Source organism: Betta splendens, chromosome 13 (genome assembly GCF_900634795.4).
Source record: "Betta splendens chromosome 13, fBetSpl5.4, whole genome shotgun sequence".
NCBI classification, from domain to species: domain Eukaryota; kingdom Metazoa; phylum Chordata; class Actinopteri; order Anabantiformes; family Osphronemidae; genus Betta; species Betta splendens.
In genome coordinates this window covers 1,151,957-1,164,262 of record NC_040893.2, presented here as the reverse complement: position 1 = coordinate 1,164,262, position 12,306 = coordinate 1,151,957, and the positions used below count along the sequence as shown (strand labels likewise).

Genomic DNA, 12,306 nt, shown 5'->3' with positions numbered 1-12,306 from the left:
AGTAGTACTGCGGTCCCTGGGTCTCGGCTGTCCCTTCCTGGCTGGGGGTTGTGGGGGGTGGTGGGATGGGTAGCAGAGCCAGTCGGGAACCTGGCTCTGCGGACCCTGGTGCTCTGCTTCCCAACTACATTTCTCCGCATTCATCCACTTAGGTCTGCAAGGGGCGTCCTGCTGATGGAGGGACCGGGGCTACTGGGAAGTGGTTCCGTCCCTTCCAAGTGGGATGCTCTGCAGTTTTAATTGCATTAGCCATACACACTCGTCCAGGAATCTGGGGGCTCCTTCCGGGGGGGCCAGTAGACGGAGCCTTCCCATTTATGGCTCTGTCTGCTGGACCCCTCGGAGTATTGGCTATCTCCCAAAGTTCCTCAAACTTAGCTACATACACATACATTTAGGGCCGGGGGTGGGCTCCTTCACTGGGGCCTGGGGCTGAGGTCAGTTGTGGCCTCGCCCACTGGCCCTGGTGGAGAGATCACCACCCAGTTTTAACTGCAAAAAGACATTTAGGGCGAGGGGGGGCACTGTCCGGGGGACACACCGTCAGCCAGCGGTTGTGCTCCTGGAGGTGTCACCCACCTTCAGTGCACTTTAGTTCCACACACTCACGTCCAAGCTGGGTTGCAGGGTTCTGGGGTACCTTTCCTGCTGCCCTCTGCCTCCCCCGGGTTGGGGGGGTTGGGCGGGGCTCGGGAGGAGCTGCGGTCTCTGCCTGGGGCCACATGGACGGCAGGCCGGAGACCTACCCTCCCCACGAATGTGATCAAGCGAATGGTGTGGGTGCGAGAATGTATCTGAGACTGCATTGGTTCATGTATGATTGACTAGTGTGTTGTGAGAGAGTCTATGGTGTGTGTGTGTGTTGATGTGATGATGTGAGTTGCATATGTGGGTGGGTGTATGCGTTTGTGTTTGTGTGAGTTGGTATGTATGTGGTGCGGTTGAAGTGTGGGGGGTCCGGTTTTCCGCCCGGGGTACGATGATCGTCTGCCTGGGTGGTCTCTTTTCTGCTGACCCCACCAATTGCTGGCCTTGTGCTGCAGGCCGCTGTAGCGCCAGGGGATGAGGTCGGGCCGATGGGGTAGGCCCCGCTCCGCCCAGGTGGGGGTGGTGGACTGGGGGCGGGCCCCACTCTGGGCGCGGGGGCATCTTCTGGCGGGCTCCCTACGGACCGTGGGTCCTCGGGCTCTACTCTTTCAGGCCGACCCTCCCGCCGGGGGGAGTGTTTGCCCCTGGTTCTCATGGGGCGGACAGCGTTGACCCCCGGTGGCCCACTCTGGCCTCGGGTGCTGTCTCTGTGGCTGCTGCAGCTCTGCCTGGGGGGCTCTGTGTGTGCGGCTTGGGTCGCAACACCTGCCCTCCTGGAACTGAAGGTGTGTGGGCTCCCTGGCTGCTGGGATTCCTTCCTCTGCTTGCTGGATGGGCGTAGTGGCCGAGCCCCTCACATAACCCTAGCTTCCACAAGTGGCATTGTTCATGCACCAATGTCTGCCTCACCCTTTTGGTGAATAATATTAAGCTACAGCCTTACTAACCTTGTAGTGGGACACTTTCCAAATCCAACTGTAAGTATTATTGATACTTATCACTACCAATATGAATAATGTGTGAATATGGAATTTGTGGTGTTGTATGTCTTGACTTTTATTAAGTAGTATGGGATATGTATAATAATGCACATATGTATGTATATGATATGTATATGTTTGTATGAGTATGTGCACATACCTTAGCACTATTATTGGTATTAGTATTAATCTCCAAGGTAAACCACAGTACAACAGTTGTTTAGTTATGAATGTGTTAGCCTAAGGTACATCCCTGCTCCGATTGTTTACTTAACAGATTTGCTTGGTTTCAGCAGCTGGTTGCACCCCTTACCCCCCCCCCCACCCTTCCGCATACACACCCTAAAGCAGAAACCTAACCTGTCCACCAACACAGCAACATCACACACATTTTGGATTAGCTAAATAAACCATTAAATAAACCATAAATCAGGAAGAGTATATATATTTTTCTTCTTGTTAAAGCAAAGCTGTCCATCACAATATGGCATTCAGCGTAATATAGGCTGCTTGCTAAACTAAAAAAAAATATATATAGGGTGTTGCGCCTTCTTTAAGCTTTATTTTAACAGGGTTTGTTTTCAGGAGACCCACTGAACTGCTGTTGGCGTCTGACACACTGTCCAGCCTTCTAATTAGACCCAGGGCGACTGACACTTCTCTGCCTAACAGGTTGTTCACTGTAAGACTATCAACAACATGTATAAAAAAGCTTTATTCTGTGTCTTTATAATGTGTGGATGTTCTAAACTTGCCTTTGTTTGTCAATTTCCCTCCTGGGCATTCCAGGGAAATGTGTGATGGTTCCAGTCTAGGTTTTATCTTCAGTGCTTCATATGTGCTTCTGGAAATGATGCTTGTGTCAGTTCCGCTGTCTATTTTAAAATCAACTTCACTACCTTGGATCCTCAATGTTACGGGCCAGGGTGTGTTGGAATCATGTATAGTTACTCTCTCTCTTGCTCATATGGCCTGGTGCACACTTCTCTTACAGCAGATGTCCAGCGTAGTGCCCTTTCTTCCTACACTTGCGGCACTCTGCGCTTCTAGCAGGGCAAACATCACTTCCCTCATGCTGTTACCACATCTGGTGCACTGTCCTTTAGAGTGGTTTTTGTGCCTGAATGTTGTTGCTTAGAATATCCCTTGCTCAATCGGTGAGTCGCCTTTTCTGTCTTAAAGCCGTTCCTTTGGCGCGCCGGTCTATCCGCCTGTGTGAGTGCGCGATTTCACATAGTGCTGCGGTCCCGGTCTGCTCCGACAGCTGCCCTTTGATCTGCTCTGACTGTCTAACCTGTGTGCATGTTTTATCCAGGGTTAGATCTGGTGTTAACTGGAGTTTCTGTGATAAACTTTTGTCCAGGACACCGATGACTAGTCTGTGTCTAATGTTTTCATTCTTTACAGCTCCAAAGTCGCATTTCTCCGCCAGCTCGTGTAGACTCCGAATGTATTCCTCCGCGGTCTCGCCGTGCGTCTGCGCGCGTTGGTGAGACTTCGCCCGCTCGTTGACTTTGGGCACAAAATATTTGTCCAACTTGTCAAGCACTATTTTAAAGTTGTTCTCATCCTCGTCAGCGTCATAAACGAAGGTCTTGATGTGTTCTGCTCCGCTACCCAGCGAGTAAAGTAGGGTACACACCTGCACTTCACCTTCCTCCTTATCCAGCTTCGTTGCGATCCTGTACCTGTGGAACCGAGTTTTCCAATCGGGCCAGAGCTCCGGGTGGCTGAAGTCGAACTTGTCCGGCGGTGGGAACTTTGCCATGGTTAAATTCTGACACCATGTAATGTTGTAATAACCACGCCTGGCTTATCGCAACTATGAGCTTTATTGTTGATGCGCTAACACAGGTACTGTAGCTTCTTATTCGCACACATCCACGTGCCTTCGTGCACTGCCGATATACACATATCAATGACACTTGGTTAATCCGCTGCATTAAGTAGTACCTCCTTAAATGAACTGCTTACCTTACAAACCCCATATGTCATGACAAGATCGAGTGTATGGTTAAAACAATGAGTGGGTTCATTTACCTGCTGTGTAAAACCAAAAGTGTCTATTAAGGAGTTAAAAAAAGGGTTTAGACAGTTACTGTCAAACTCTACATGAATGTTAAAGTCTCCCACTGGTCCGTGCAATTCATTATTCATGTGTAAAATGAAAATTGAATAACGTCTTTTTATGCTGTGTTTCGTTTCCGTAAATCGGTAAAACACATTTGCGATATTCTGATTTACTCATTCTCCTTTTCTCCACTTTCAAAACGAAATAAGAAAAAGGGAAACCGGGGGCGGGGCCAGTCGCTGGACTTTCACAATAAAACGCCCAAGAGCATTTGAAGCGCAACATCGACAAATATTTGTAACTCTTGAAGGATTGCGGTCATGTTTTGACACACAATGAGACCCACATTGTTAACATTAACCAACGTAACAATTATTTATTTAGCCCATCTCAGTGCTGACGCTAACTGTCGATTACGTTAGGACTCATGGCGTTTGCTAAAGGAATGACAGGTCAGTCAGCTCGCCACCGTCAGGTCACTTACAGAATCACCTTCCAACAAAGCTAAGTTTTCTGTGCATCCAGCTTCATTAGACTGCAGCGACATCACGACCTTGTCGACACCTGATGAGGAAGAATTTAGCGCATCTGCGGTGTTCCAGTGATTTTCAGTTTATGATGAGACTGAAATCGCGTCCTCCTGTTTGGCCGGTTGATGCTCTTATGCCCAGGAAGACGCTCTAATGTTGTGCTGATCTTTGCAAGTATTCTAAACAGTGATTTATTACAGTTTATTGTGGCTGTTTAGACATGCTCCATCATTGGACTTCCTGTCTCAGAGCCTGCTTTACCTGCGGGAGAATAACAGCCACTCAACCTGCCTCACAATAACTGAACTCACTGTGAGCCATGACTGCCCTAATGTGCATCACATCATCTTTGTGAGGCAGATTCTGTGGTAAAGTGTGTGTGATCAGATGATCCGTCACGCAACATCAAGGTGTTACTGTATGTACAGAGCAGATGAGTGCCTGCAGAGGATCTTTTTATTTTCCACCACCCACCTTCGGTATTGGTTTAGTAGTCATCATACCTGAGAGACTGGTTCTACATCAACTGCGCTGCATGGTGAGCTCAGCAATGGATCCGCTGCAGTTTGCCTACCAGCCTGGCATCAGAGTAGAGGACGCCATCAGCTTCCTGCTGCATCGTTCCCTGGCCCATTTTGAGAAGCCCAGCAGCACTGTGAGGATTCTGTTCTTTGACTTCTCCAGTGCCTTTAATACCATACAGCCGGCTCTCTTAAGGGACATATTGGAGTCAGCTGGCGTGGACAGTTACCTGACAGAGTGGATACTGGACCACCTCACAAACTGTCCCCAGTTTGTGAAGGTCTGGGACTGCGTGTCGGACACTCTGACCTGCAGTGTGGGAGCCCCCCAGGGGACTGTCCTGGCCCCCTTCCTCTTCACCCTCTACACTGCAGACTTCGGACACAACTCATCTAGTTGTGTTCTGCAGAAGTTCTCAGACGACTCTTCAATTGTTGGACCTATCACTGACGATGATGACGCAGAGTACAGAGAACTGACAAAGATCTTTGTGGACTGGTGTCAGCAGAACCACCTTCTAATCAATGCAGGGTGGACTTCCACAGATGTCAGTCTACACCCCCTCCTCCAGTGAACATTCAGGGAATGAACATCCAGAGAGTGGACTGTACATGAGTGTTCACCTTAACAACAAACTAGACTGGACTAACAACACAGATGCACTATACAGAAGTCCAGCTGTGTCCTGGGCTGCACTCTGGAGTCAGTGAGGGAGGTGACAAACAGAAGAGTTCTGGCAAAATTCACATCCATGCTGGACCACGAGTCTCACCCACTGCAGGACACACTGTCTGCCCTGGAGAGCAGATTCAGTGACAGACTGATCCGCCCTTGCTGTGGGAAGAAGAGATTCCGCAGGTCTTTCCTTCTTGCTGCTGTCAGATTTTATAATGAACAATTATAACATGGTGCACATTTCTATCACACTGGCCCACACACGCTACATCTCCAGAGCAATTGCACCAGTCCCTTTAATATCTCGCTCACTTTGTTTGGTGCAGTCACCTTACCTGCAGGTCTAAGTTCTAATTTCTTATAATTATTATTGTGTTATTTCTTCTGTATATATGTCTATATGTCTCTGTGCTGATGCAACATGGTAATTTCCCCATCGCGGGACAATAAAGGTATTCTATCTATCTATCTATCTATCTATCTATCTATCTATCTATCTATCTATCTACCTTGCATTGAACATCTTACGTGCATGTTCTTATGATAGTAAAGCAGCAGTCCTTTTTTTCACAAAACATTTGTAGTCAGAACTGCCCATATGTTTTTTAACCAATGTTTATTTACCAAGTTTAAATCTGCCAACTCACAAAATCTTTAACATCTTCAAGGCTGAACTTTACAGAACATGTAAAATGTAATATTATCTATCAGCATAGAAACATAAAACAATGGCTTAATTATTTGAAAACAAGTTGCTAAAAGAGCTACAGACTGTTTTCCTCAGATCAGGATGACAGATGAATCAGAAACAACAGTGCATCCTGGAACACTGTGGGTTCACCTTTTGGCAGGGTTCACCTTTATTTTTATAATAAATTACACAAAAGACAACTCTCTCATCTGCCTCTTTATGGGAAATTTCCACCACAGCAGGCAATCATCTGCTCTGTACATACAGGCAGACATACAACCTTGATGTTGCGTGACGGATCATCTGATCACACACTTTACCACAGAATCTGCCTCACAAAGATGATGGATGCACATTAGGGCAGTCATGGCTCACAATGAGTTCAGTTATTGTGAGGCAGGTTGAGTGGCTGTTATTCTCCCGCAGGTAAAGCAGGCTCTGAGACAGGAAGTCCAATGATGGAGCATGTCTAAACAGCCACACAAAACTGTAATAAATCACTGTTTAGAATACTTGCAAAGATCAGCACAACATTAGAGCGTCTTCCTGGGCATAAGAGCATCAACCGGCCAAGCAGGAGGACGCGATTTCAGTCTCACCATAAACTGAAAATCACCGGAACACCGCAGATGCGCAAAATTCCTCCTCATCAGGTGTCGACAAGGTTGTGATATCGCTGCAGTCTAATGAAGCAGGATGCACAGAAAACTTAGCTGTGTTGGCAGGTGATTCTGTAAGTGACCCGACGGTGGCGAGCTGACTGACCTGTCATTCGTTTAGCAAATGCCATGAGTCGTAACGTAATCGACAGTTAGCGTCAGCACTGAGACGGGCTAAATAAATAATTGTTACGTTGATTAATGTTAACAATGTGGGTCTCATTGTGTGTCAAAACACGACCGCAATCCTTCAAGAGTTACAAATATTTGTCGATGTTGCGCTTCAAATGCTCTTGGGCGTTTTATTGTGAAAGTCCGGTGACTGGCCCCGCCCCCCGGTTTCGCTTTTTCTTATTTCGTTTTGAAAGTGGAGAAAAGGAGAATGAGTAAATCAGTATATCGCAAATGTGTTTTACCGATTTACGGAAGCGAAACACAGCATAAAAAGACGTTATTCAATTTTCATTTTACACATGAATAATGAATTGCACTTCATGCACGGACCCCCACTACAATGACTTTATCTGTGCTAAGAACTAAGTCAGATAAGAATTCAGAGAATTCAGTTAAGAACTCTGAATATGGAGCATGAGGACGGTAAACAATACAAAACACAACTGGCTTCTGAGTTTTAGAGTCTGGGTGAGAAACGCTCAGAGTGAGTTATAACTATGTTTAGGTTTAGGAGTAATTAATAAATCTGATTTATAAACTGCTGCTACTCCTCCACCTCTACCTGTACATCTTGGAACATGATAGTTGATGTGACTCATTGCAGTCCACTCATTTAAAGTAACATATTCATCGTGCTGCAGCCAGGTTTCAGTGAGACAGAACAGATCTATGTGATGATCACTTATCAAGTCATTTATTAACAAGGATTTAGATGAGAGAGATTTGACAATGACTCTAGAGTTAAAATTCAAGAGTTAAAGGTCGAGTCATATAAAACAATCAAACTTCCTATATCTAATACTAAGAGTTCTCTATCGCTCGATACTATTTCTCCCCACTAGTTACATACCACATACAGTAGGTACTCCCTCCCACCTCCCACAGTGAGGGCGGATGTGATGTCAGCATTTCATCTTAAAAGGAAGTAGTGATATTTGACATTTTTACTGTATTCCACCAGACTCAGCCTCTTTCCCATTGTAGGTTGATACATGAAATTCTTAGATATTTGCCAGTTTTAATATGAAGGCGTGTGACTACCAGGGGCCCTAAAAGTAATTTGACTTTGTTTGACTTTGTTGTACTAAAAGTGTGTGTATTCACCTGACTGCCAAAGAGATGTAGCTTGGCTGAGGACAATGTTCCCTCTAATTTTCCATGTGTCTGAGCAAACACACAAACTCCCTGAGCAATCCCTTGGGCCACTAGAGCAACAGTGACACCAGACATGTATAATGTGGTCACGCCAGCATTGCATCCATTCAAATTGCGTGGTTTATCAACGGTAAATTTCAGCATTTACATTTGTGTTTGAAAACCAAATAAACGACAATGTAAATTCAACTTAAACAACACTCTACCAACTGAGCTAAAAGGGCTTTTTTAAAGCCTAAAAAATATTTATATATTTAATTAATCTCTTCTGAACTACGTTCAGGGACCACTGATCTGAAGGACAGCGAGCAGCGGCTCATTTGAGTGCGGTTGTCAATGCCCTTAAAATGTCGTGAAACCCATCATTTGATGGAGCAGCCAGTTACCGCATCATGCAAACACACCCTCTCTAATGTTATTTATCTCATGCTCTCTAACTCATACATTGCATAATCTAACCCTGGATATTTCTGTTCCAAAATTGTTCATTTTTTCATATATTCTGTTGTGTTCTCTTTATTGGTAAAGTTCCAAAGATGTTGTAGTTTGCACAATAAATACCGTCTGAAAGACATGACTCCCATGAATGGGAGGCTGTTGAAGTGGTTACACTTCAACTGAAATGTTGACATCACAGAATGCATGGTTTCATAGTGTGATGGTAGTGAGAATAAAAAACATGGTTTACATTGAGGTCTATGGGGCATTTTGGCCACAAAGATCTCCAGGGGTTAAAATCTTAAAAAAAACAAACAAACATAAAGCCGCTTGGTAGTTTTGGGCAAGTCTGAAGTGGTTTCAAAAATACTGATCTATGGATGATTTTATAGCTGTTTTTATGAGCGTGGCAAAAAAGGCCACGAAGGCCATGGGTGTATAAAAATGTGTAACTTTTATAAAAATGACAATAGAAGTGAAAAGACAATGGATTTCAAAAATTTTAAAAAAAGAAACATTTCTGAAAAAAATCATGCCAGCAGTTGTAACACAGCCAAAATGATCAGCAACTGAAAAAAAGCCAAACGTGTCCAAAAAAGGCGGCAAGGTGGCATGAGGGTGAAGACACACAGGTGAGCTCTGTGACTGTCTGATCTCCACCTTGTCAGGGTACAACCGGTCGTGGGGGAAACAATTAGGTCATCTGTGCGTGTGAGAGTTGCATGTTGTTGTGTCGGGGAGCTCGCTGTCTGCTCCTGTGTGAGATTGGGCGTCGGCCTCGTAGCTGCCTCCTTTGACGGCTTTCCGGCGGTATGCGTGTGTGTGCGAGGTATTTACCGGTGTTAAGGATTAACGCGTTTCTGGATTAACTGGTGGCCGACTTCCGAATGCCGCACTGGTCCCTCTCAGTTACAGCAGATGTTTGAACGTTGAAAAGCGGGTTAGCTGCCCTCGCCGATGCCTTGACAATGTTTTGTCACCTGTACACGGTGTAAACAGGCTTTACAGTTTGACAAGGCGGAATCTGACGAAGTTTGATCGTTGCTTGTGTTGTAGATGTGGAAGTAGCTAAAAGGAAATAAGGACTGAATATGTATGTTGTTAAGAGCTACGATCTTTTGTCAATAAAATATAAAATGTTGAAACCTATAGAGTCTTGTTTACTAAGCTTCGCTTATCTCAAATATTCGGTGGCATAAGAAAAAAATTACATCTGCCGTAACTGAGAGCAACCAGTGCGGCATCTCCAGTTAATCCAGAAAGGTGTTAATCTTCAACGCCGGTCTTTCCTCGTCTCTCGCCGTAGTCACTGTGAAGCGGATAGCTACAAACGCTTCATCATATTTTCTCGTCTTAACTCAAGAGACTTATGTTTGTCTCATTATCTCTGCCTTTCTTTTTGTTATCTGCTTTGTGTTGTGGCCCGTTCAGCGCTAAAAACTACCTGTGACAAAAAAGCATCTTCCCTGTGTTCACACCCCATTATTTGAGAAACACTGCTATAAGGTGACACACGCCACCTAAGAAAGCAAGACACTTATTTTGAAATGAAGTACTGTATAAGGACAACAGGAAGCTGGTGCTCATGCGCAAATCAATCAATCCACATGTTTTTTTTCCATGCTAAATAATGCTAAAGAATTGGACCTTGATGTGATAGGTCTGTAACTTTTCATGCAAAAAAGTGGAGTAGTGGGTAGTGGAGTTCAACCAGATGTCACAGCTCATGTCATTTAGCCACTGCACTCACTCATTTCCGGTTTTATTTTGTCACCACTTCCTGTTTGGCTCCTTACCCAGTTAGCGCTACTTTACTTCCTGTCCTAGTTATCTCCACCTGTATGTCATCAGTAATCAGTCACCCAGTACTTAAGCACCACCTCTTGCCATAGTTCCCTGCCAGATTGTCTTTGTGTAATAGCCAGCATTATTTCATATCCTGATTTGTGACTGACCCTGTTTTCCCTGACCTTGCCTCCTGCCTCACCTGTGATACTGCCTTGCCGTAAGTCTAACCGAAGCCTGCCTCCTGACCACCGACTGTCTGATCCATGCCTGTACCGCTACTGCCTCAGTTGTGTATCGACCCTTGCCTGCCTGACTACGAGTACTAATAAACCCTTTTCATCACCGAGCCTTGTCTCCGCCATGCATGTGGGTCCGCTACCTAGAGCACCGTGACAGATGTTTGATCCAAAACCTGGCTCTGAAGTCGAATAGGAGGCTGTTGAAGTGGTTACACTTCGACTGGCACAAGGTACGTCTCAATGCCTATTTCACATTTCATGCAATTTACTGATTTATATAATATGCAACTTGACATAGCGAGCTGCAGTTTATATTGTTTATTTGTTCATTTTTTGTAAATAACTATACTTAAAATTAGCGGGTGCTAACACTAATAGTAACGGTTGCTAATAGCCTATACCACCTGAAATGATACAACAGAACATTCAAAACACAACTATACAGTACATAAATGTTTGGGAGCATAGCTTAATAAACTAATATAAACCAATTTTTACATGATTTCTGTTACTCCTGCTGCTGCTGTGTCAAAATAATTTTTCCATAATGGGATCTTCAGCTGCAGCTTACAGTATATTTTACCATATTTGTCTGTAATTAGGTGCCAGTGTGGAAACAGTGATTGCCTACAGAGGCATGGACTGACACCAACTGTTATTGTCAAGATATTGCACGTTTAATAGTTGTATTGATATAGTATTTCACATTAAAAAATTGTATTTAAAAAAAAATAAAAATTTTGGTCATTATGCAAATGTAACAACGAAATTTGTCTCCTGCATTTAACCCATCCACTTGGGAAGCAAATTTAGATAAACCTTACCACTTTGTTTCAAAATAAAGTTTAAGGACACCTGAACCAGTTGCCAAACCTACTGTCATATACTGTATGTTTGATGATCCAGGACTGAAGCCAGTATGTAGAAGTATTTATTACAGAATGCATTTAATATATAGTATATCAGAAAAACTATGTACAATTACACATGCATGGAATAAATCAGTATCTCAGAATTTCATAAAGAATTTTAGAGCATTTTACTATTTACAGATTAATCACTGCATAACGTACCTGGGAACTCTGGTTTACAAACACAGCTTTGGTTCTATATACAAGTTGACCTAACATTTTTAATTACTTTTAGTAATGTCTATGATATATCAAGTGCCAAGATATAACTAATAGAAATGTTATTTTGTTGCATTGATTTCTTCATAAATTTGACAGTACTATGTCTGTGTGTATCTCAAGTCGTTGCAGGTATCTAGCCCATGTTCCCTGGTCTTGTGGATCAGGGCAGTTTCCTGAGAGACAAGGCATCTATGTTGGACCACCTGTGAAATAACTAAATTACTGTTTTTAGGTAGAAATATGTCGGGGGGGGGGGTTCCGTTGCAATGCCTGAATAACAATTGAAATATTATGAACATTTGTCTTTTTTCCCCTCGTAAAAAAAAGAGTTCTATGAAACAGCAATAGTCAAAGCCAACTTAAAGGTCAACCAGTGCACCAGCACTATAATGCTGGATGAGTTACCTTCCTAGTCCTAATGAAAAAAGGTACTGCAATCAAAACTGTAGATTAGTGAAATGTTCAGAATGTATCATGTAACAATACAAGACAACAGATAAACATAGTTGTAACAATTCAAATATAAAATCTAAGTCTATACCAATTAAAATTAAAATCTTCTATTGCCTAGGAATGATCTTACTGTCGGTAAATGTACATACCTTCACTCCTGAGCTGAGTAGCAGATGTCTATGTACAGTCTGCAGTGATTTCTCTGTTTTA

At 43.8% G+C, this 12,306-nt stretch overlaps 1 protein-coding gene across 2 annotated transcripts in view; it reads left to right on the top strand.

Moving 5' to 3' along the window:
- ngef (neuronal guanine nucleotide exchange factor) overlaps positions 1-12,306 on the top strand; it is a 63,482-nt gene that overhangs the window by 41,084 nt on the left and 10,092 nt on the right. The window lies entirely within an intron of this gene.